Source organism: Chrysemys picta, chromosome 8, assembly GCF_011386835.1.
Source record: "Chrysemys picta bellii isolate R12L10 chromosome 8, ASM1138683v2, whole genome shotgun sequence".
In the NCBI taxonomy this organism is placed as follows: domain Eukaryota; kingdom Metazoa; phylum Chordata; order Testudines; family Emydidae; genus Chrysemys; species Chrysemys picta.
This window is the reverse complement of record NC_088798.1, coordinates 8,392,619-8,417,349: the sequence shown is the minus strand read 5'-3', so window position 1 is coordinate 8,417,349 and position 24,731 is coordinate 8,392,619. Positions and strand designations below refer to the sequence as shown.

Here is a 24,731-nt window from a genome sequence, read left to right as displayed (position 1 = left end):
AGGCTTGTATATTTTGGTTCTCCATGAACCTGGATATTTCCAGACTTTATTTATGTTTATTTTCATAGGCTTTTTGTTTTTTCCCTCAAGGAGCTGGGGATAACAAGATCTAGTCTTTTAATATGTTAACAGTATTTCAATTCCTGGATGTTCGTAAGACTAGTGCTTTCCTTTTCAAAAGTGCTTAAGTGATTTAGGCATTTTAGAAGCCCTTTAAAGTGGTACTTAGACTCCTAAGTCGCTTAGGCTCATCTGAACATTTAACCGTAGATCTTGTTTTAGTTTGGTGTCATAAAATGGGTCCTAAAGAATTAAAAAGGCATGAAAAAATGTGAACATAACCACAAATACTTCAAATACATGTAGGTCTTGTCTACACAGTAACTGGAAACAAACTTAAGTTTGTTGTAATTCACACCTGTAGTTATTTGGATATTAGTCTGTGGCAACACTCACATTAATAGTGTCCACACATAGACTTGCATCCAGATAACTAGAAGTGTGAATTACAACTGATGTTTATTTTGTTTCTGTTTAGACAAACTGCTACTAGACCATGCGTCTGCCTTTAACTAAACTGATCTACTCAGAGGCTTGGCCTAGACTATTTAGTGAAATACTGTTCCTTTCTCCAATCTTAATATGATATATCCTTTCAATTCTTTCTGCTACTTCTATGAAATTGCTGCAAAATACAGAAATTCCTTTTTTATTATTTCACCAAGAGCCTCAGAAGTGAATCTAAAGACAGAAGCACAGTGAGAATCTTTCCCATCAATTACAGGCACTACTTCTCTCACTGTGTTGTTATTGATGTGGACACCAGCTCCAAAAGCATTTTTAGTAAAAGGACTGATGTGAGAAAAGAAAACCCAGTGGTTTTCACAGGCAAGCCAACACTCATTGGCAAGTTTCCAACAGATGCTTTCACTGGCACTGATGCCCCATAAGCACTGAATTCATTTTCGGATACCAGTGCTATTTATGATTCTCATGTGGGAAACAACAATCATTCATCTTTCTCTCAGGACAAGTAAACAGGCCAAGACCAATACTAACATTGAGTTTGTTGTTACCATTACTCAGGACTAGATTTATTGGCATCATATCTTTCAAAATAACAGCAGGTAGTTCAAAGCTGCCCTCTCTAGCAACTGTTTAATAAAACTTCCGTCCCAATCTTGCCGTCATAGTCTAATCTCTAATCAACCAGTTTGGGAGAAGAGCACCACAGGGAATATAGAATCACATTGAGGGATATAGTACTGATTACATGCCTTTCAGCTATAGCTGATATTATTGACACACTGTCTAAAGCTATCATGTCTCCAAGTCTCCATCTCCTTCGCCAACTGAATCTACTCTTTATTTTTCAAATACAGTTATGGATCTAAGAGAATATGATGGTCTGATGTCTCATGGTGACCTGGAACTCCAAGCCTTCCATTTTTAAAACCTGGACACAAAGAGAAAGTTTTCCTTAAATTTTATTGTTTGAAAGAGACTGTCTGTAAAAATTCCAGTAATCTAAATGTTGGAAGCCTAGAAACCTCATTTAAGTAAAAATTGGGGAATTGCTTTACTCCTACCCTTAAAATATCATCTACCTACATAAAGTACCAGTAGTTTCTCTTTCATCAATACCTGACCCATTTGAGTAACATCCTCTTTTTTTAAACAAACAAACAAACAAACAAACAAACAAACAAACAAAGGGTGGGATCATTGGGGCCAGACCTGCAGCAAATCCAGTCTCCTGGCAATCTGAGTGCAGCTGGTCATGACAGAAATGGACTGACTGCACCACCTGATTGGTTGAAGGATACTTAAACTTGGTAGCAGCCACAGTCCAGCGGCTTCTTAGCTATCCCACAGCTAAGAAGAAGTATGGCTCCCTATATCCCTGTGGCAACTGTCGAGCTCTGAACAAAGAAATGGTCTGAAATTGCTACCCTTGCCACTTATTAACAAACTCTTTGAGAAGCTCCGTTCAGCCAAGACTTTTATTAAGTTGGACCTCTATGGGGCCCACAGTGTAGTCCGAATTAGGGAAGGTGATGATTGGAGGATGGTGTTCCGCACCCGATACGGACATTTTGAATATTTAGTTATGCCTTTAGGGTTGTGTAACGCTCCAGTGACATTTCAGCACTTCATCACTAATATCTTCCGGGACGTATTGAACCAGTTTGTGGTTATTTATTTGGACAATATTCTTGTTTTTTCCAAAAACAAGGCACTGCACAAGCAACATGTACTCCATGTTCTCATCAGACTCTATCAAAGCCATTGTTACACCAAACTGGAGAAATGTGAGTTTGACAAAGACATGGTCAAGTTCCTCAGGTTTATTATTTTCCCTGAATGACTAGCGGTGGACCCATGAAAGGTATCTGTCATCTTTGGGTGGAACACCCCAAATGATGCAAGAGGCGTTCAGATATTTCTTGCCAATTTCTACAGGCAAAGGATTCTCTCACCTAGTAGCCCTGATAACTGCATTTCCCAAAAGGGAGTCCAATTTGTCTAGTCTCCAGAGAAACAGTTCATTTTTGATCAACTAAGGAAATCTTTTACCTAAGCTACCATTCTTGTGCACCCAGATCCTGCCAAGCCTTACACCATAGGTGCAGTTGCTTTGAACTTTGCCGTCAGAGCCGTTCTGTCACAATGCACTGGCCCTCATCATCAACTCCATCCCTAGCACCTTCTATTCATGAAAACCAACCCTGGCTGAGAAGAATTATGGTATTTAGGACAAACAATTACCTGTGATAAAGGCAGTATTTGACAAACGGAGACAACTTGTAGAGGGAGTTTAGGTCCCGGTCCAGGTTCTTACAAATCACAAAACTCCAAAATATATCCAAATTGCTCATAACCTTAACCAGAGACAGATCCACTGATCACTTTACTTTGCCAGGTTGGACTTCATTGTCACCTACTGCCCTGGATCCTGGAATCAAAAAGCAGATGCCCTGTCCCGCAAGGATGAATTTGCTGAGTCAGTCACAGCTCCCTTGACTATTGTTTTATGCCCTTCAAATTTTATCTGAGGGACAAGAAACAAGGACTTGATGTCTCTCAGCTGGTCCCCGCTTTCCCAAAATCTCCAAGCTCTGTCAGACATTAAATGCTCCTAGCATTCTACCCAGGCTGGGGTTTTCTTTGAAGGATGGTCTACTTTATCATGGAAGGTGCCTTAAGATCCCAGAGGACCAACTCAGACTTGAGTTGTTAAAGATGGGTCACAATACATCAGTTTCTGGCCCCTATGGCCATTCCATTACCTAGTGTTATGGAATTTCTGCTGACCAGGGTTGAGAACCAATGTTAAGAGCTACATTAGGTCATATGATCTGTTGTTGGAGCAAGTGCCCACATGCCTAACCACTTGATCTTCTCCAGCCTTTGCCTACCCCATCTTGGCCCTGATCCTTGATATCTTGGATTTCATCATCAAGCTACCTTGCTCAGAAGGCTGCACCATCATCCTTGTCACATCGATCTCCTCACTAAGATGGTACACTTCATTTCCGTTTGCTCCCAACCACCCAGCAATGGCCGCCTTTTTCTAGATCATGTTTTCAGCTCCATGGGCTGTCGAGTGGAATAGTTTCAGATCAAGGTCCACAATTTACTTCCTGTTTTTTGGTACAAACTTTGCAAACTCTTAGGAATGGAACTACTTACCTCATTGGCCTGTCATCCGCAGACCATCGGGCTGACAGAATGGGTGAACCAGGTCCTCAAACATTATCCCCATTGCTTTCTCAATTGTCTTTAAGAAGACTGGGTTGTTTTCCTGTCACATGCAGAGTTCACATACAACAACTCCACCCATGGATCTGTCCAATGTAGTCCATTATATACAAAGTACAGTTTCCACCCTCGCCTTCATTCGACTGCACCTATAGACTTCCAAGTCCCCACTGTAGCAAATCTAGCGGCCCACCTTCACTGGGTCCATCAAGAGCTTACTGACCACCTGAAAGTCACCAAGGACACGCTGACCAAAAACGCCAAGCCACACTGACCCTCTCTGCAGGAGATAAGGTTTGGCTGTCCTCCAAACATTTCAGATCCACTCGTCCCTAACTCAGATTGGACCACCTGTACCTATGCCAATTTAAGATCCTGCAACATGAATTCTTGCTGGAATCCTTGAAGATCCACCAAGTCTTCCATATGTCCCTTCTTAAACTTTATGTGGAGGATTGTTTTCCGACTGCTCCACTCCATCACCACCTCATGTAGATGTCCAGGAAATCCTAGACTCCAAGCAAGTTTGAGGCAAACTCTGTTATCTGGTGGATTGTGAGGACTATGGACCTGAATAGTAATTGTGGGAGCTGGTAGAAAATGTCCATACTCCAGAACTTGTATGTACCTTCCTGCAAAAATATCCCCTGAAACTAGATCTGACAGCCCCTAGGAGGTGCCCTAGAAGCGGGGAGGTGTGCTGTCAGGGGCCAGCCTGTAGCTGAGCCAGTCTCCAGGCAACCTAGTAAGTGCAGCTGGTCCTGAGAGAAGCTGTCAGATTGACTGAGTCACATGATTGATTGCAGTAGTTCACAGGCTGATACTTAATCTCAGTAACAGCAGCAATCCAGCAGCTTCTCAACGCATTCCTAGCCTGCAGCTGCACTTGCTCTTGTCCCTGCCTCTGCTACCTCTAGCCTTGTTCCAGCCCCCAGCTTCCTGATTTCTGACTCTCCACCCTTGGCTTTGTCCTGGACCTGCCCCATCTGGATCCAGCTGTAACTGGTAGGCTGGACTCTTGCTCCAACCATTAGGCCAGAACGCCCTTGACCCAGTTGCTGACATGGATTCACAAGGGGGACTTAGCCTAGATGCCACTTTAGGTGCCTAAGTCCAACCTTTAGGTCCCAGTGGCATTCACAAAACACTTGCTTAGCTGCTGCCTAACCCCATAAGCACCTAAATTTTTGCTGTTAAAGTCCCAAAGATGCCTAAATATTGGCAGCTGGACATGCACATAGCTTCCTAAATACTAACACTGCCTAGCAATTTGCTGCTTAACTCATGCCTGAGCCAGAGCGGAATTCACAAACTAGGCATTTCCTTGGCTCCCTGGCCTTTGGGGCTGGATCCAGTAGACATGTTCAGAGCATGTCTAAATCTCTGGCCACAAAATGGCCAAAGGTGGTTCAAAATCTACTTCCTGCCTGATGTTGAGAAGCAATTTGAACTTGGATCTCCCACCTCCCAGGAGAATGCTCTGACCACTGGGCTATGGCATATTCTGGGGGCATGTATCTCTCAGTCTTTCCTGTTGAAGCTGCTCCACTTTGTATAATGTATTAAATATACATTGGGTCAGAGAAAGAGTGACAGTGACTCCCAGATTTAGATGCCTAACTCCTGTGGAGGGGTGGGGCATACACTACACTCCAGTCCTCAACTTTTCCTGTGGCCCCTTGCCTGGTATGCTGGCTTTTGTGGATCCCACTCTTAGGAGGCTAATTCTCCCTATGTTTTGTGTTGGGAGCCTGGGCAACTAAATCAGGGCTGTGAATTCCACTGGATGGCGGAACACCTAAGTCCCCCTTGTGAATCCCAAAGTGTTTCTCCTTTTTAGGAGTAAATCTGAGGTTACTATCAGTTATTATCCTGCAAATTCACCATAGATGTCCAAGGTTTTTTCACAGATATGAAGAAATCTCGTTAAGAACAAATTATTTCAAAGAACAAACCAATGTTCAAGACCGACATAGTTACTTCAGTCCTTTCATTCCTCAAAGAGACTTCATCCCAGAGAGATATCATCCATGCCAAAGATTAGATGGAAACAATTATCATAATCCCCATCAGCTCTTAAATTAGGCACTTTCCTACACACTGGCTATTTATATACCTGTGTAAATCTGCCAGACCCTACCCACATCCAACACTCCCATATCCTAATAGTGTTTTCAGCTTTCTCCGTCTCTGGAAGCTGTTCAACTCTAGACTGTCAGGAAAGAATGAGTGTCTTTCTTAAATAATTAAAAGAAATATAATGCCCCAGAAGGATGTGAGGTAGAGAGTATATTAAGAGATCTGCCTGTCCCTTCTTCAGTTTAGGTGTCTTCTTCATATGCATTTCCTCAGATGTGTTCTTCAAACTTCTGCTTCTCAAATAACTTAAATTAATTGTGTTTCAGAGAATAAACAGTGTGTATTCAACCCTCAACCTTATTTTTTCCTTTCTATCTTTTCTATATAGATTATACCCATTAATGTTCACTGACATTCCAGTTGTTAGACTCATCTTCCCCAGAAGGTCTAACTTGGTCATATTATGTATTTAGTATGATTTCTAATTCATCTTGCTTACTTCCCATGTTATTCGCATTTGTGCAGTGTGACTTAAGTACATGAATACTCCATTTTTTTTTATTCTCAGTTTCTCCCTGTTGTATCTTTTGAGATATGCTCATCACTAAACAGGGTTGGCATTATGTCAAAAACATAGGAAGCCATGGACTATGCAGGATAGGGCTTTTTTGTTTTTTATAGGAGCAGGAACTTATTACAATGAAAGCACCAAGTGACAGCATGGTTCCCCTGCACAGGTCTTTTAGCACCTGAATGTTTACTGCTTGCCTGCTGCATAATATACTAGGTATAACAGAGTGAGGGCACAATGCAAAAATCACATGCATCCCCTTTGAAGTGTTGTCATTCAGATATCAACACTGCTGCACAGTTAATAGTTTTGTGGCTCCGTTTTTATTATTTTGTTCTGAAATTACTACTAAACTATGATCCAGGACACAAATATGCTACATGTGCTAAGCTGCTAATCCCTAAGCCATTTACCTCGGCTGAGGATCTGACCCACAGATCATGGGGTAAAGTCTATTTTCTGACCAGTAGTTTAAAAATAGATTTTCTACGTTTTCTGCCTAAATTGTTCAAGCCCTTCAAGTGACTATTTTTAAAATGGCCTGGTCGTAAGATATTCCTGTGTATTTGGGATCAAATGCAATTTCTGCTTGGAGGATTTAAAAGCAATTATTTTATCCAAACTTTTTCTCCCTTTAGCCATGTTAACAATGCCTAAGGTTACTTTAGACCAATGTTGATAAAACTCATTTTCTGATTTAAAAGTAAAGTCTGATATCAAACACTCTATATACACTGTAGACTCCCGGTATGACATAATCCATATTGTCTTGGGTTGATATGCTGCAATATGATATACTCCCTTTTCCCCTTGCTTTTCAAATCTGCTCATATATAATCATTTGAGAGATGTGATTTGAATGGCAACAAAATATGCAGTTTCTAGTAACCGAGAAGGAATGAAACCTCACAAAAATGTTGATATCTACAACCACTGATCAAAGGTCTCCTTCCTTTAAAATCACAAAGCAGTGAGTTATTTTGGACTCATCTTTACTCTGAGACACCTCAATAATATTGGCCATTTATCAACCGTTACCATCATATTGGAGCTTATTAATTTATAATGGAGCCCATATAAATACCTAAGATAGATAGATCTTCACAACATCCATGTGACGTACATTTCTACAGATGAGGAACTAAGTCTGCAACTTGCAGAAGATTACACAAGAAGTCCACCACAGAGCTGATAATTAATCTCCTGAGCTCCAGTCCAGTGCCTTAACTACAAGACCGTGCCATCCCCCAGATTTGACTAAGCAGAAGTCTGGGCTCCTTCCTCTCAAATATGAACCTTGCCTCATCAATCCAGGCCTTTGTCACCTTGAGTCTAGACTATTATAATGTACACTACTTAGAGAGGATGGGGTCTTTCTATAATGAAAGAAAACAAACAATGAGATGTATTGTCATTAAATCAGGGCTCTACTCTTGCTGCATTGTTAAAAATTTAAAAATAAAAATATCTATTATGAGGATCTGCAAGCCAGCATTTTCAGGACTTTAAACACTTCACTCCCCCACACAGATTCAACTGTCATGTTAACTAAGTTGTGTAAGAGACAATCAGGGACTTTGTACATTCATAATAAATGAATATCACTCCAGATTATTCACCTATCTAATTCTGTATGGAAGTATATGTGACAGCGCCAACACCATGCAATCGTAAATAAATTTAGTTCTTACACATCAAAGGGCAAAATCTGCTCTCCAATACATAGATGTGTGTCACACTGAAAACTTGCCAAATAAGGGAAGAATCTGAGCCCAAAGAAATAGAACTGTTTGGTATTATCAGAGTAAAATCCTCTTAACTGGTGCCTCCATGGAGGTCCTTTCTGTCCCGGTTAAGTGAAATTCTCATAACAGAAGACTCCCTTTTTATAATAATGCTGCTATCCAGGGAGCTGCAGATCTGTGTCAAATAAAGGGTGACTTTTTCAGGCAAACCTTTTTTCTGGCCCAAAAAATGCAAATTTGGTGACAACTAAACATTTCGTGAATTTGTGTTGATTTCACCAAATTCTTTTGGTTGGGGGGGGAAAAAATCCCCAAACCCAAAATGTTTTGGTTTTACTTTTTAAAATGAAACATTTCAATTTTTTTTTTATTCAGAACAACTTTTCATTTAGAAATGTCCTTTAATTTTATTTTTAAGCATTTTATACACTATTTCCTCATATAACACTGCTGAGGAAAGAGAAAAATCAGAGCCAACGTGAGACATACAAATCACTAGAAAGTGTCCCCATAAAGTAGAACCGCTGTTCCCATTTATAAAAGGATTGGGGCCTATCTTATAGCGCCCTCCTCCTCCTGGAACAGGATATGCTCCTTCTAAGTCAGTTCATTCCCTGGCTTAATTCTGTCTGAGCTCACTGAAGGAATCCAGGGAAGCAGTTTCCAGCCTTAACAAACAAACCAAAACCTTGCGGACTCTTCCCAGTATAGTCTGTATAGGCCGAATAGTCCCTTCCCCGCATCTGTCCCTCATACCAGTAACTTCAGTAACCAAAATTTCCCGCCTCTTACCTCAGAGCCTCAGCAATAGAAGACTCCACACAGTCTCCCTTCTGTCCATGTGGTTTCTGGAGCAATTCCTCTCTGCTGTAGTTCCAGTAGTAGTCCCTTGGGTGCACAGCCCTTCTCTCCTCAGTTTTCTGAAGTGCTGCAGTCCTCTCCTCTGTTTCTTTCTTCCCTCTTTTATAAGGATCAGTTAATTAAAGTCCAGCTCTTACTCAGGTGCAGCGGGCAGGGCTAATCAACCAACCAGCTGCAGACCTCTGACTACAGAGGAACGGTATCCCTTACACCTTCACACTGTTAAACAGCGGCTATTGGTGCTTAATATCATTTGAGTTTAAATCAGTCCCCTCAGAGGCATCTTGATTGAGCATATCCTTTTGAGATAGAGGGTTCTGTAATAAATGATGCTTAGTACTTATCTTCATAGTGTTCTACCAACTGTAATTGGCACAATGCCCCTGTGAGGTACAGTGTCATTCTTCATTAGAATAGGGGGCCTGCCTTTGCAGAGGGCCTGAACAGCTGAAAAACTCATGGACTGCTCTTGGAGTCCTGGGTGCCCAGCACCTCTGAAAAATAGATCCTTTGGTTTTTATGCTTTTTAAGTAATAATCAGTTGTTTCTTCAGATTGTGGCTGGTCACCCTTGACCTCCTCAGTGTCTCAAGGTGACTCTTAAACTTGAGTCTTCTTCATTTAAATCCATCAAGTGGCATCCAGTGATTCAGAAGCTGTTCTCCCCAAGGCAGTGTCAGACATCAAGGTTTGCTCCATTGACCTTACTGTTGCTATGGTTAGATTGCTGTGAGCAACCTTAAGGTCCAGAATGGGATTCGGAGTCATAAGGAGCACATTGTTTTGACTTCCTTACATTTGAGGGCAATTTTATAAAATGCTTTAAAAACGATTCCGACCTGAAAACGTATGACACATTCAAAGAGAAAAACAAAACAAGACAACCAACTATTGAAAAGAAAAGAGAGAAACATATAGAGGAGCTCATTGTTTGAACAAGTAGAGAGTTGCTTTGAAAGGGGGGGAGGGGTGTCTTTGTTTTTCTTCAGAACCGCACAAATGTTTGTGACATCCCCTGAACTAACAGTGCTCTCTAGTATCTTTTGGTTTTGGGGGGAAAGGGAAAAAATGAATGACATTCTCTTTTATTGCTGAAGAAATTCACATTCCTGATCTTTTACCAGAATTCAATAGCATCTTCCCCAACCAAATAAGACTTACTATAGAAGTAGAAGAAAACCGTCAAATCCTATTTCTTCATACCCTGCTTCAAAGTTACTCTGACAAATCCATAAACACATCTTGGTATCCGAAGGACACAACATCAGACGGTCTATGCTGTTTTTATCTGCTCAGGCTCTATCAGCGTAGGGCCTGGCAGATAGCTTCATTAAATATATGAAACCACACACCCACAAAAAAGCTGAAATAACATGAAAGGTTTGCCCTAAACCCATAAAAGCAAGGAAATTCAGAGGTAAGGTTGAAATGCTGTCTTTGACTTTCCCTGCAGTGCTAATGTAGTGTCGAACTTCTGACCGGGTGTTTTTGTTCTTAGCTTGCTATTTAAAAGACAAACAAAAGATATGATGAGTTGCACTGGGAGGCCCACAAGAAAGTATTAACTTAGGCAATTGTTTTGTTTGCATCTGACTGACATGGGTGGATGCGAGTGGGACTTTGGGAAGGGGATGCACTGCATTGGGATTGGGAAATCGCTCATGCATATGGGTCATCCTAAATTTAGGAAGTTGTTGATACATACAGGTCATAATCTCCCAGGAGAGGGAGAAGGAAGCAAAGGTGGCATCAAGGTTGGCATCATTAGTGGAAATCTCCAGCTTCCCTATGCATGGAATGACTTTTCAAGCCCAGTGCACTACCCCACATTCACTTATTTTTGGGAATCCCACAGACCCTGACACATCAGTCAGATATGGTCTCCATCCTAACATTTTAGAAAAGTGGGACTACAGCTGAATATATACCCTATATTCAGTTCTTCCTGTGGGACTGCATCCTCTCGTGCTTGGATTAGGGAGAGTCTTTGTCTTCTTCAGTACTAAGCACGTTCTCTGCACTTAAATACTGTATTAGGTGTTGCAAATACTGTACTGCAGCAGGGTGAGTGAAGGACAGAGGACTCCATTGCTTACTAGAGGAGTCTAAGATGGGGGAATCCTCCACTACTATCTGCTTGCAGTTTTCTCCATCTGGGAAGTGGCAGAGTTTGCCCCTATGGAACAGGTCTCCAGAATGGCCCCCAAGCTGCATGGATCCACTATGGTGTGCATGGATCTAAATAATCAGTGGGAGGTCAGACCATCTGTATGGAGGCTTCTATACTGGCTCCAGCACTTCCTAGTAGCATGGTTCAGAGAATTCTACAGATAGCAGCTGTCCCCATGACTTATCTGTCAATCACAGGGTTTTATACTGCAGCCCATCGCCACAGTATCTCAGCGCCTTCCATGTAAAATCAATAGCAATAAGAAAGTCCCACATGGACTTCATGGAGACTTTGGCACTTCTCCCTTTTCAGAGTAAAATCTCTGCTAGGGGAAGGGATTTTGTTTGTGATTTTTTAGGCTTTATTAATATCCTCATTTGTTGGTTTGATTGGGGGTGTCAATGTTGTGAATGTCATTTTTATGGTAAAAAGACCCTCCATTAAATGGGGCAACAAAAATATAATACAATTCAAAGCAGTATTAATATTACTGAGTGAGGGCTGGGAGTGGGGGTGAGGGTGGCGGGAGGAGAGGATGTAGGGGATGTTGGGTGTATTCCCAGCCCACCCCTGGTCTGTCCCTCTCAAACTTACAGAGAGCCCTCTGGGGACTTTAAAAGAGGGGGACAAGGCCACAGAGGTGGATCTCATTTCCCTTTTCCCCCATCACTTGATGCAGTTTTAATGTAACCACAATGTTATATAAAATATAGAACGGATGTTGACTCTGATGGAGGATTACTGAAAAGTCAATATTTGATTTAATACTTGTGTGTTTATTGAAGGAAAATAATATGTAGATACATATGAACACACAGATAAATAGATAGGTTTGACCATGTATGTAATAAATAACTCATGTGTAAAAGTCCTGGGTTGCTGAAATTACTAGCATATTTGTCAGAAGCAGCTTTTCATTCTTTCCATTCATCTCTCCCCTCTTCATTTTTCTGTCTCCCTGACACACTGATAACTGTAAAGTTAACAATACAGTCTTTTACTTTTTGGTCTCATTTTTTAAAACCGAAGAGATCTTTATTGTGCCTACAGCCAAATGCAGAACATTGCGTGCATGAAAACATGAACGCAACAGTTATGCAGTGTCTGTGGGGGTGGAAAAGCAGAGCTCATACACAGGAGCTGCCCCTTGAAACATAAAAGTAATTTGAAGATCATCAGGTTATTTGGCTGTGGGATGAAATGTAAGAAAGGTTATTGCATTGTAGCTGCCACTACAATGAAGGCTGAAGAAATGAAGACTGTTAACTTTGTTCAGGAAAATCTAGGATGTTGTATATCTTGAACAGCAGGAACTCTTTGCAGTGCAAACTTACCTTGGTGGCATCTGTATAGCACATTAAACATAAACTATAAACTTTATTTTCCATTGGAGTTTCACCCAGTAAGGTAGATGTGGCAAGAAATAGTTCGATCCTGGGCTGCATGGAATAGGTTGCTTTTCAGGGGCTAGGAGTCTATGGGAGAGGCCATGTCTAAACTAGGAAAGTAGCCTTGTTTTAAAACATTATAACTTAAATGTTCCTAAACACTGCGTAGAAAGGACTTGACATCTTTGAAAACATGTTAGCTTGGTGTGGCCATCCCTAGGCAGGAGTCTAATGTATTTTTTCTAGACCATTTAGCCCATTTCTTCTTACTGACGAGGGTGTTTGGCTCCACCACAGATGATGTGGTACTACTAGCATTTAATGGTGGCCGCATGAGAGGCAGCCTGGTCCTGTCAGAATGGACACTGGCTGATTCTTTGACAAATTAAGTTTAAACATAGAGTCCACGGTAAGACTAGTCTGTCTAGACATATATCACTGCTCATCACCATAATATATATTTGCTTACAAGGCCTTCCCTCAAGGTCTATAACATCCTGGATTAACTTCTCTCTTTATGTGCCACATTACTCTTTGCTGTCAGAGGGTCTGGTTCTCCACTCCCTTGCCCCTTGTGTAATTATTTACACCTTTGCAAAAGAGAGTGTAAAACTACCAAATCAGGAGCAGTTTACACTCACTTAGCATTTACTTTGCACAGGAGTTAATGACAACACAGCCAGCAAAATAGTACAGAATCAGGGCATAAGTCTGCTCATATTTTGGCATGCCCTGAATATAAAGTGGAACAATTTTAAGGCAAGAGCTTCTAGTATTGACCTTGTTAAGCTCTTTCTCAGCTGGCCCTTGTTGTACAAACCCAATCTTCACAAGGGTAGACAGTAATATGTTGTGCTATTTTAATAGCATGATCCCAAATCAGTACCTAATTCCAGCCAGCACACCATTTCCAACACACATTCTTATGAGATTTGAGCTGAGCCTGCATTCCTGCCAGCACTTTACAAATTGTGCTGCTCTTACCATGATACGGCAAAGAGGGAAGAATACATCTCCCATAGCTATCACTGCATATTTATTAATCTAGCATTGTTATTGACAGATAAGTAACACAACGCAATCCCCACCCCACAGAGTTTATAACTAGTTTATCATCATGCCATTACTGTCTATGTGGTTACCAGGGGAAGAAACAAAAAAACAAGGGGGAAGGGAGAAATATTCTATAGATAGGATGGTACAAAGGGCTGAGAAAATAAAATGTGTAGTTTTCTGTTATCATTCTGAAGTTTTTGTGTGTTCATAATTGTGGTTTTATTTAATCTTTAGTTTTTGTTCAATACTTTGAAATGAAATAGACAAGCACAAGAGAGGGAGTACAGATGAGGCTCAGAAAGCAGGTAGAGAGATGGGAGACATGAGGAGGGACTTGAAAGAGGAGTAGAAGCTTGCTTGACCATTGCTTGCATAATGTACGGAGACCTTAAAAGATCAGAAAGTTAACTGTGTACCATCCTTATAAAAGGGTCCCATGAGGGTTTATGAATTTATACAGCAATTTTGCTGCCTGATAGAGAGGTAATTGGATGAAGTTTGCCACTTTTAAAACGTGGAGAATTTTTTCAGTTGAACGAACAAAAACTTGTTAAAGAACTAAAACATGCCTTTTTTTGTGCTCCAGCAACACTACAGCGAAATACTTTTTTCCCCTCCTTGTCATTAACACATTTCCTTTATTCATGTAACAGTAGGTGTCATTTTTCTTTAATTATGCCTAGCTATTATATGCTGCTGTTATTTATGGAAGATGTTAGTTTCAGGGAAAATAATTTAGACAGTTCCATTTTTCAGGCAACAATACACTAAATCCTCTGCTTACAAATTGCAATTAGATGAGAATTCTTCATTCTACAATTGAATCTGGCAGTTTCTTACTGGAAAGTAATGTGAATCAAACTTTTTAGTGCAAAATTGAAGATCAAAGTATTCGAAGAAAATGTAATGAAGAAAACACACTTTTTACGGCTTGGCATTTTAAATGTCCTCTGTTATATATCAGTGTGGCAGCATACAGTAGTATAACTCTTTGGGAATGAATACAGATTAATGCAACCTCATTTTCTATGCCAGAATTTACTTCCTAATGTGATCATATCTCCCCCCTCTCCAAGACTCAAAGCACTTTAGACATGTTTAGCCCATCAATGAGCTTTCGCTAAAGGGTTTTGTAGCCCTTGGTAATGACTTCTAATTCACATGACTAATTGTCCTGGGATAAATGGAGATGAGGTATTGCTCTTGGATAAGGCTAATCTGCATGTCTGCTGAAGGCTTGAACTGTATGTTTTATACAGATACAAAGGTTGGCATTTCAATATTAACACTGTGACAAAAGGCAGGAAATTCAAAATAAAAGTGAATCGTTGTCTTCCATCACTGCTGCAATTGGGTGTGAGGGAAAAGCTGGTGGCATGGTATGAAAATGAAGGATTTCAGCCTTTACCGTGGATGATATTACTTGGGTTTATATTGCAGTCTGAATGGGTTTTGCAGGTACTGTTTTCACAAACATATTTAAAAACAAAAACCTTTGCTCCAGACTCTGCCTTCCTCCATCATCCAGTGTGTGGTTTGTCTGGAGTGCATGGTCCGTTCAGAATATATTGGCTGGCCATATGTTCAGATAAACAGAAACCCGCTCCATCTCACTATTTACATTGCAGTAGTGCCGAGAGGTACATATACATATATGTGGTAAGAGACAGTCCCCACTGCAAAGAACTTAAAATCTGAGCTCACAATCCTGCAACTTGTTGCACCGTGTGGAACAAGCCTATTCAGAAGAGACAGAAAAAGTGTGGGCGAAAGGAAGTATTATGACAGATTCCCCATTTGACAGGTGGGGATATGAGTCACAGAGAGATTAAGGGTAACATTTTCAAAAGAGCTCTCCCACTTAGGTACTAAGGGTATGTCTACCCAGCAAAACAAAAAATGTGGCAACAAGTCTCAAAGCCTGGGTCAAGCTCGCTCTATGAGGCTAAGAATAGCAGTGTAGATTTTGGGGCTCAGGCTGGAGCCTGGGCTCTGAGACCCTCCCCCATCTGTGGGTTTCAGAGCCCAGGCTCCAGCCTGAGCCCAAATGTCTACGCTGCTATTTTTAGCTCCACGGTGCAAGCCCAAGTCAGTTGACCCGGCTCTGCGACTCGCTGCCATGGGATTATTTTTTGCTGTGTAGATGTACCCTAAGAGACCAGACTTCCAGTGGAGCTCAGCACATTGGTGCTTAGCTGTTTGAAAATCTACTTTCATGTAAAGGGGGTTGTCTGGGAATTCTGTATCCTTTTTTCATCAGATTCCCCAAAGGACAGATGGGGATACATTGCATCCGACTCTCAGCCCACTCTTCTCCATGGGGATCACCTTGCTCTGAGACCTCCACAGAGTTCAGAGATAGAGAGAACAGTACCAAGGATTCATAGATTGCAAGGTCAGAAAGGACCATTGTAATAATTTAATCTGACCTTCTGTATAACCCACGTCACAGAATTTCCCCCAAAATAATTCCTAGAGCATGTTCTTTAGAAAAAAATACCCAATCTTGATTTAAAAATTGCCAGTGATGGAGAATCCACATGACCCTTGGTAAATTGTTCCAGTAGTTAATTACTCTTACCGTTAGAAATTTACACTTTACCCCTAGTCTGAATTTGTCTAGCGTCAACTTCGAGCCATTGGATCATGTTATACCTTTCTCTGCTAGATTTAAGAGCCCATTATTAAATATTTGTTCCCCATGTAGACACCTATAGACTGTAATCAATTCACCTCTTAACCTTCTCTTTGGTAAGCTAAACAGATTGAGTTCTTTGAGTCTATCACAATAAGGCATTTTTTCTGATCCTTTAATCATTGTCATGGCTCTTCCTTGAACCTTCTCCACTTATCAACATCCTTCTTGAATTGTGGACACCAAAACTGGCCACAGTACTCCAGCAGTGGTCACACCAGTCCCAGATACAGATATAAAATAACCTCTTTACTCATGCTCGAGATTCCCCTGTTTATGTATCCCAGGATCATATTTGCTCTTTAGGCCATAGTGTGACACTGGGAGCTCATGTTCAGCCGATTATCCACCATGACCCCCAAATCTCTTCCAGAGTCACTGCTTCCCAGGAGAGCATTCCCCATACTGTAAGTGTGGACAACAATCTTTTATTCTAGTTGTATACATTTGCAGTTACCCGTATTATAAAACATTGCTTGTTTGAACCCAGTTTACCACGTGATCCAAGTCGCTCTGAATCAGAGACAAGTCCTTTTCATTATTTCATTTTATTCACCACTCCCCCAATTTTTGTGTCATCTGCAAACTTTATCAGTGATGATTTTATTTTTCCAGGTCATTGATAAAAATGTTAAATGATATAGGTCCAATTCTTCTGGGGGACTGCATTAGAAACATACTGCTTAAGGATGATTCCCTGTTTACAGGTTTCAGAGTAGCAGCCGTGTTAGTCTGTATCCGCAAAAAGAAGAACAGGAGTACTTGTGGCACCTTAGAGGGTGCCACAAGTACTCCTGTTCTTCTTTTTTCCTGTTTACAGTTACATTTTGAAACCTATCCATTAGCCAACTTTTAATCCATTTTATGTTTGCCATGTTAATTTTGTCTCATTCTATTTTTTAATCAAAACATCATGTGGTACCCAGTCAAATACCATACAGAAGTCTATTATGTCAACACTATTACCTTTATCAACCAAACCCATCAAAAAAAAGTTATCTAGCTAGTTTGACAGGATCTATTTTCCATTAATTACATTATCCTTCTTTAATTCTTTACTAATTAAGACTTGTGTCAGCCCCTCCATCATCTTTCCCAGGATTGATGTCAGGCTAACAGGCCTATAATTACCCAGGTTGTCCCATCTGCCCTTTTAAAAAATTGGCACATTAGCTTTCTTCCAGTGTTCTAGAACTTCCCCATTGTTCTAAGGCTTATTGAAAATAAGTTTTGGAGTACTGGAGATGTTTCTCTTGCATCCATTCTGCATACATAACCCACTAATGAGTGACTCACAGGTCTCCCTCTGTGCTGAACTGCAGATAGAAGCGGGGCTGCTTAGCTCACAATGTAACAGCTTCTGCCTTGAGGTCTCTGATTTCAATCCATGCTATATCAACCAAGAGGGTGGCTGTCGTATACAGCCAGAAGGAGATTTGTGTGCAGACGGGCCTTCCCAGTATAAGTCCAAATGCACAATCTATGTATATTTGTTTAAAACAATTGCAACAAATCTCCCTTGTATTTCTTTGAAATTGGTATTTATTCAGACCCCTAAAAGCAAAAACCTTTGTGATCAGCTTTATTAGAAGCTTTAAAGCCTTTATGCTGCCAAAAGAGGGCACCCTAACAGAGTTATATATATTCTCATCCATGTTGTTCCTAACTAATGATTCTCCACAAAAGAAATACGTGAGCTTAACAAAGGGTGCACTGCCATTACAATATTTATGACAGAACATTAATGGCCTTTCAGTTCCAAAACGAAAGTTTATATTTCAAACAGTGTGAGCCAGGAATATTGCAATACGTTGCCCTCTTAGGGGACACACTGACCTCAGATCACAAGGAAATAAAATAAGCATTTCATTCTCTGAGTTATTAACTCGGCTGATATTATCAAAGTACATGATATGGTTTCATACTCAATACCAGAAATAATGATCCTGCTAAATCGGACAATGCTGTCCTTTTTGGATGTGTAATAAACTTGTTCATATCACATACTTTTGCACCCTAATGCTTTTGCACATACTTTATTTTGGGCCCTGTGCTATTTTCTGCTTCTGCAGAAATTACCAAAATCCTGTAGATTTCTGATATGCAGGCCTCTTTCACCAACCATCCTGGAAGCTTCCGAGAGGAACTGGGATGCTGATGGGGATGGAGAGAACAACGTTTGGAAAGGGTGAGGAGTGTCTTTCCAGGTTTGTGGAGATTACGATTGTACATTAATGCCTACCTCATTACTAATAACTTGTATAGTGTCTCCCACTACACTGTCAGGCTGTCCTCTGGAGGGGCTTGGACAAATATGTTAGGAATCATGCTCTCCTAGGACCATATCCAACCCCCGTTGACTTCAGGAGAGCTGGATTGCAGTCATAGTGCTGGAGGAGCCAGCAGGTATTGTACATTAACAGGTCAGCAAGTGAATATTTTAAGATTGAGCTTGATAAGTTTATGGAAGGGATGGTAGGATGAGAATCCTACAATGGCCCATCCGTGACTGCTATTAGCAAATATCTCCAATGGCCAGAGATGGGACACTAGATGGGCTCTGAGTTAAGACAGAGAATTCTTTCCCAGGTGTCTGGCTGGTGGGTCTCACCCACATGTTCAGCGTCTAATTGATCACCAGATTCCCTTCATTTGAGCCTTTGACCTCACTCCTGTCCCTGTTATCTCATTAGTTGTCCCCCAGAATCACTTGGCTTCCAGATCCTGTGGATCCTCCCCTTAGGCTGGGGGGAGGTCCTTGAGCAGAAGCCCGCCCACTTCCTGGATCCGAATAGATCACCAGTTTGCGGGTCAGGAAGGAATGTTCTCCCAGGTCAAACTGGCAGAGACCCTGCATTTTTTTTTGCTTTCCTCTGCAGCATGGGGCATGGGTCATTTGCTAGTTTGAACTAGAGTAAAGGGTCGATTCTCTATAACTTGAAGTTTTTAAATCAAGATTTCAGTAACTCAGCCAGAGGTTACGGACCTACTACAGTGGTGGGCCGGTGAGGTTCTGTGGCCTGAAATGTGCAGGAGGTCAGACTAGATGATCATAAGAAAACCCTGAAAGTTTGGAATGAAGGCATTTCCATGGCATTCTTACATTAAAAGGACAGCAGAGGCTTTCACCTACATGCAAATAATAAATGATAACAATAATAATGGAAGTGGCACAGCACTTGACATCTGAAGAGGTCTATAAGTGTTCTGCAACTTCCATGAGGAAACCTCTTCAGATGTCAAGTGCTGTGATACTTCCATTATTATCATTCTTAGCATTTATTATTTGAATTTGGGTGAAAGCCTCTGCTGTCCTTTCTAATGTAAGAATGCCAGAGAAACACCTTCATTCCAAGCTGTCGGGGTTTTCTTGTTCATCTGTGAGTATAAACTGTCAGAAACAGTGATGAAGATGGTCATGCCTAATGGTCGGAGCTGTGTCAGTTGGGCCTAGTGGTTGGAGCCAGGGGTCCGAGCTGGAATCAGAAATCCAGAGCAGGGCTGGAACGAGGCCAGGGTAAGAGCAGAGCTGGAGCAGTACAAGGAACAGTACTGGAGCAGGCTGAAGCTTGTGGAATCTGTTACCACTTTCAGAAAGGGGAGAGTTCCAAGCCATGAAGTGACATCGAGCAGACTGAGCTGCTCTTTCTCCTGAGGGGCTTATATACCTGCCCTGAAAGTCACCAGACCAGCTCCTGTCTTGTGGATTGTCTGCGACCTAGCACAGGAATGCGTCATCAACACATGTGGCTTACTCAGGCTCTAGTTCAGGAATTACTCACCAATCCCATGAAATACAAGGACTTTGCGGACATATTTGATGAAAGAAACACCGATGTTCTGCCCCCATATGGGCCTTATGACTACCCAGTAGATGTCCAGCTACGCGCCAAAATACCATTTGGGTGAATTTACCCTCTGTCACAACCTGAACTCAGGACTCTAAGGGAACAGTACCTTGAGGAAAATCTTGCAAAGAATTATATCCATCCTTCTATGTCCCCTGCTGGAGCCCCAGTCCTGTTTGTCTAAAAAAAAAAAAAGGATGGTACCCTGTGCATTTCTGTAGACTATTGAGCGCTGAACAATATTACCATCAAAAGTAAATATTCTTTGCCATTGATCAATGAACTACTGGAGAGGGTTGGCTCAGCTTAAGTTTTCACTAAACTTAACCTACATGGCATCTATAACCTGGTCTGCATCCAAAAGGGTAGTGAATGGAAAACAGCCTTTGTACTTGTTATGGATATTTTGAGTACCTTGCCTTATGGTCTCTGTAATGCCCCCGCCATGTTTCAGCACCAAGGATTTCTTCAGGGATGTTCTGCCAGTTTGTTGTAATCTACCTAGATCAGTGCTTCTCAAAGCCAGTCCGTCACTTGTTCGGGGAAAGTCCCTGGCGGTCTGGGCCGGTTTGTTTACCTGCCACATCCACAGGTTTGGCCAATTGCGGCTGCCGCTCCAGGCCAATGGGGACTCTGGGAAGCGGCCGCCAGCACATCCCTCGGCCCACGCCGCTTCCCACAGCCCCCATTGGCCTGGAGCGGTGAACCGCAGCCAGTGGGAGCCGCGATCGGCTGAACCTGCGGACGTGGCAGGTAAACAAACCGGCCTGGACTGCCAGGGGCTTTCCCTGAACAAGCAGCGGACCGGCTTTGAGAAGCACTGACCTAGATGACCTTATTCAGAGAACCAAACCTTGCATACAGCATGTCCAGTTAATTCTTGAATGTCTTAGAGCAAATGGTCCATATGAGAAGCCTGAGAAATGTGAATCGGATAATACCTCTGTGGACTTCTTGGGTTATACCATCTCTCCCACTGGAATAAGTATGGATCCCAAAAAAGTCTCTGTGATTTTGACTTGGGCAGCACCTAAGCACATCCATGATATCCAGTGCTTCCTAGGGTTTGCCAGTTACCCAACTGTGCTTTGATCAGCTGAAGAAAGTGTTTACTGTTGCCCCCATCCTAGTGAATCTAGCTCCATTGAAACCCTTTTTCATCAAAACAGATGCCTCCAATTATGCAGTATTATCTCAGCAACATGGGACCTCAAATGACCTCTATCCCTGTGCCTTCTATTCTAGGAAATTGACACCCAAAGAACAAAATGACAAAATCTATGATAAGGAGTTAGTGGCCGTCAAAGCTGTATTTCAGGAGTGGTGTCACCAGTTAGCAGGTGCACGCTTTCCAGTCCAGGGGTTCACAGATCATAAAAACCTGGAACATCTCCAAACTGCTATATCGCTCAACCAACATCAGATATATTGGTCCCTCTTCTTTTCTAGATTCAACTTCACTCTCACCTACCAGCCCAGAACCTTAATTGGGAAACCCGATGTGTTATCTATCCTGCAAGGGAAGTACCTAGATAAGGGGAATAAATCTCCTGAATCTGCCACTATTTTGAAGCCTTGCCATTTTGTAAATGTGCAGGCCAACACGAAGCTTTTGGCTTTTGTAAAGTCCTCACTGCCCAACAATCCATTTATGTGGACATGGATATTAGCGAAGTCTGACCCAAACTTCTTGCTCAAAACCAAGTACTCTGGTTCAAGCATCGCATTTATGTCCCCAATGGACCACCCCATGTAGCTTACTCCAGTTATGCCATGATTCCCCACTAGTAGGCCACTTCAGATACTGGAAAGCTGATCTCTTACAATTTTTGGTGGCCTAAACTATTCTCATCCATCAAATCTTACATTGCTTCCTCTGAGGCATTGGCCAGACAAAAACCACCCATGCCAAACTCTAAGTGCCGTGATCCCACTTCCAACCTCACTCCCATCCTGGGCATCTATCTCAATGGACTTCATCACTTGATCTTCCTATTTCTCAGGGCTGCACTACTATGCTGGTCATCGTTGACCTCCTCACCAAAATGGTGTATTTGTCAGAAGATCCCCACTGCAGAAGCGACAGTGCAATTATTTTTTGACTTCATCTTCAAGCTCCATAGGTTACCAGCTGACATTACATTTGATCCTGGGCCACAACTTGTATCCCACTTTTGAAAGAGAATTGTTCAAGCTCCTGGAAGTCGTTTGATGCATGTCCTCTAGATACCACCCCCAGGTAGATGGAGAATCAACATGGTAAACCAAATTCTAAAACAATATCTCCATTGCTTCATCAACTACCATCAAGATGACTGGTTCTGACTTTCACCTTTCACTGACTTTGCTTATAATCACTCAGATCACAGATCAACCCACCAAAGTCCCTTCTATGCCAATCTTGGCTTCCACTCCCGATTTCATCCATGTGTAGGGCTGACATCCTGTGTCCCTGTGGCTGTGATTTGGTTCAACACCTCCAAAACATTTAAAAGGAACTAAAATCACACTTAAATTCAGCCAAGGAGGACTACAATGATATGCTGACCTTCATCGACAAGACCATCCTCCCATAGCAGTTGGAGGCAGGGTATGGCTTTCAGTTCAACATTTGGATACTTCTTGACCCTCAAGGAAATTAAACCACTATTACTTTGGCCCATTCTGGATCATTCAACAGATTAACTCAATGGTCTTCAAGCTCCAGCTGCCCCATACCATGAAGAAACATCCAGTATTCCATATTTCCTTGTTAAATAAATATGTGGACAACTACTTAGCCTGCCCCAGCCGTGCCCTTGCTCCACCCCTGTTCCTAGTACTGCTCCAACATTGCTTTTACTCCAGCATCGTTCCAACTCTGCTTTGGGCTCCTGCCATGGCTCTGACTGACAGGCCCAACTGCAACAGCTCCAATCACTATTCATGACCATCCCCATCATGGTTTCTGACACCAGTACTGTTCACAGCTCTGGTCAAATTTACCTCTGAGTGTCTGTGCTTCTCCATGGCTCAAGTATGCTTCCCAGCATTTTGTCTTTTATGTGTAACATCTACATCATCTGCTAGGGTGCATGTTTATGAGCAATTATGATAATATGGTGTTTCTGATCAGCCAAAACCAGGAAGCACTGGCTAAACTCACACAAGAACCTGACCTCATGAGACCAGCATCTGAACAAAAGAGGTTTAAGAGAAGCATTTCCACCAATCTATTAAGATTCACCCAACTTGACATCTTATGTGTACATGCAACATTATATATCAGGAACATGCCTGCACCTTCCTTTTAGTATACATTCATAGCTTACATTGCAATAAGGCTTCAAGGCCTTAAGGCTTAGGTGATACTAACCTCATTTTACAGCTAGGAAACTGAGTTACAGAGAGAATAATGTCAAATTGGGGTACCCAATTTGAGACTTCTAGGTCATAGAATCATAGAAATGTAGGTCTGGAAGGGACCACAAACAGTCATCTAGTCCAATCCCCTGCACTGAGGCAGGACCAAGTATACCTACATAATCTCTGATAGGTGTTTGTGTAATCTGTTATTAAAATATTCCAAAAACAGGGATTCCACAACCTCTCTTGGAAGCTTATTCTAGTGTTTAACAATATTTATAGTTAGAAAGTTTTTCCTAATATCTAACATAAATCTTCCTTGCTTCAGATTAAGCCCATTCTTGTCCTACCTTCAGTGAATATGGAGGACAATTGATCACCATCACCTTTATTACTGCCTTTAACATATTTGAAGACTGTTATTGTGTCCTCTCTCCCCATCTTCTTTTCTCATTTTACAGAGTAATTCTCCTTTGTATAGCACTTTATATGTTCAAAATTCAGCTCCAATTGATTTCTTTTGCAGTAGTGAGCCCTCACTTCCAGACATCTGGCCCCACGCATTTCACTTTGGGCACTCAGAAAAAGAGGAACACAATTAGCAGTAAGCTGAAAATGTTGATTTAAGTGACATGTCCAGCATTACATAGGAACTCTGTGACAGAGACAGGGACGGAATCCAATTCTCCAGGATGTCATTCAATGTCCTTAACCTGGAGACCATCCATTTCTTCCTGCTATTCTCTGCCTCCTTCACTACCTACCTCCCAATTTCTGCAACAAATGAGTCAAGGGTCTTACAGATAACAGCCTCATTAACTACACAACCCTGCTGCATTCCCAGAGCACTTGTCCATACACTGAATAAGATAGGGGTCCTCTGGAAAAAACTAGTTTGTGATCATATAATTAAAGATTGTCATAATGCACATGCACCAAGGGTCTGAAATAAAGTCGCAAAGGCAACATTAAGTGTGGTGTTTGCTAACTTTTGAGTGATTGAATTTGCAACCTTAATGGTCTTTTAACACAGACTTTTTTAATGTAATTTCCTATTTAAAAAAACAACCACACAGAAATTCCGTCAAGTGGAAACATATTGACTCCCAACTTGGGTCATCAGTAGGGTTTGGAGCTTTAATCCACAGCAGAGACCTCTACCCAGTGGCATGCTGTGGCAGATTTAGTAAGGCGTGCAACAACTCACTTGCA

General features: G+C 41.7%; 1 protein-coding gene across 1 annotated transcript in view; it reads left to right on the top strand.

Annotated features, from left to right (window-relative positions):
* Positions 1 to 24,731, top strand: part of AGBL4 (AGBL carboxypeptidase 4) — a 1,392,624-nt gene that overhangs the window by 719,936 nt on the left and 647,957 nt on the right. The window lies entirely within an intron of this gene.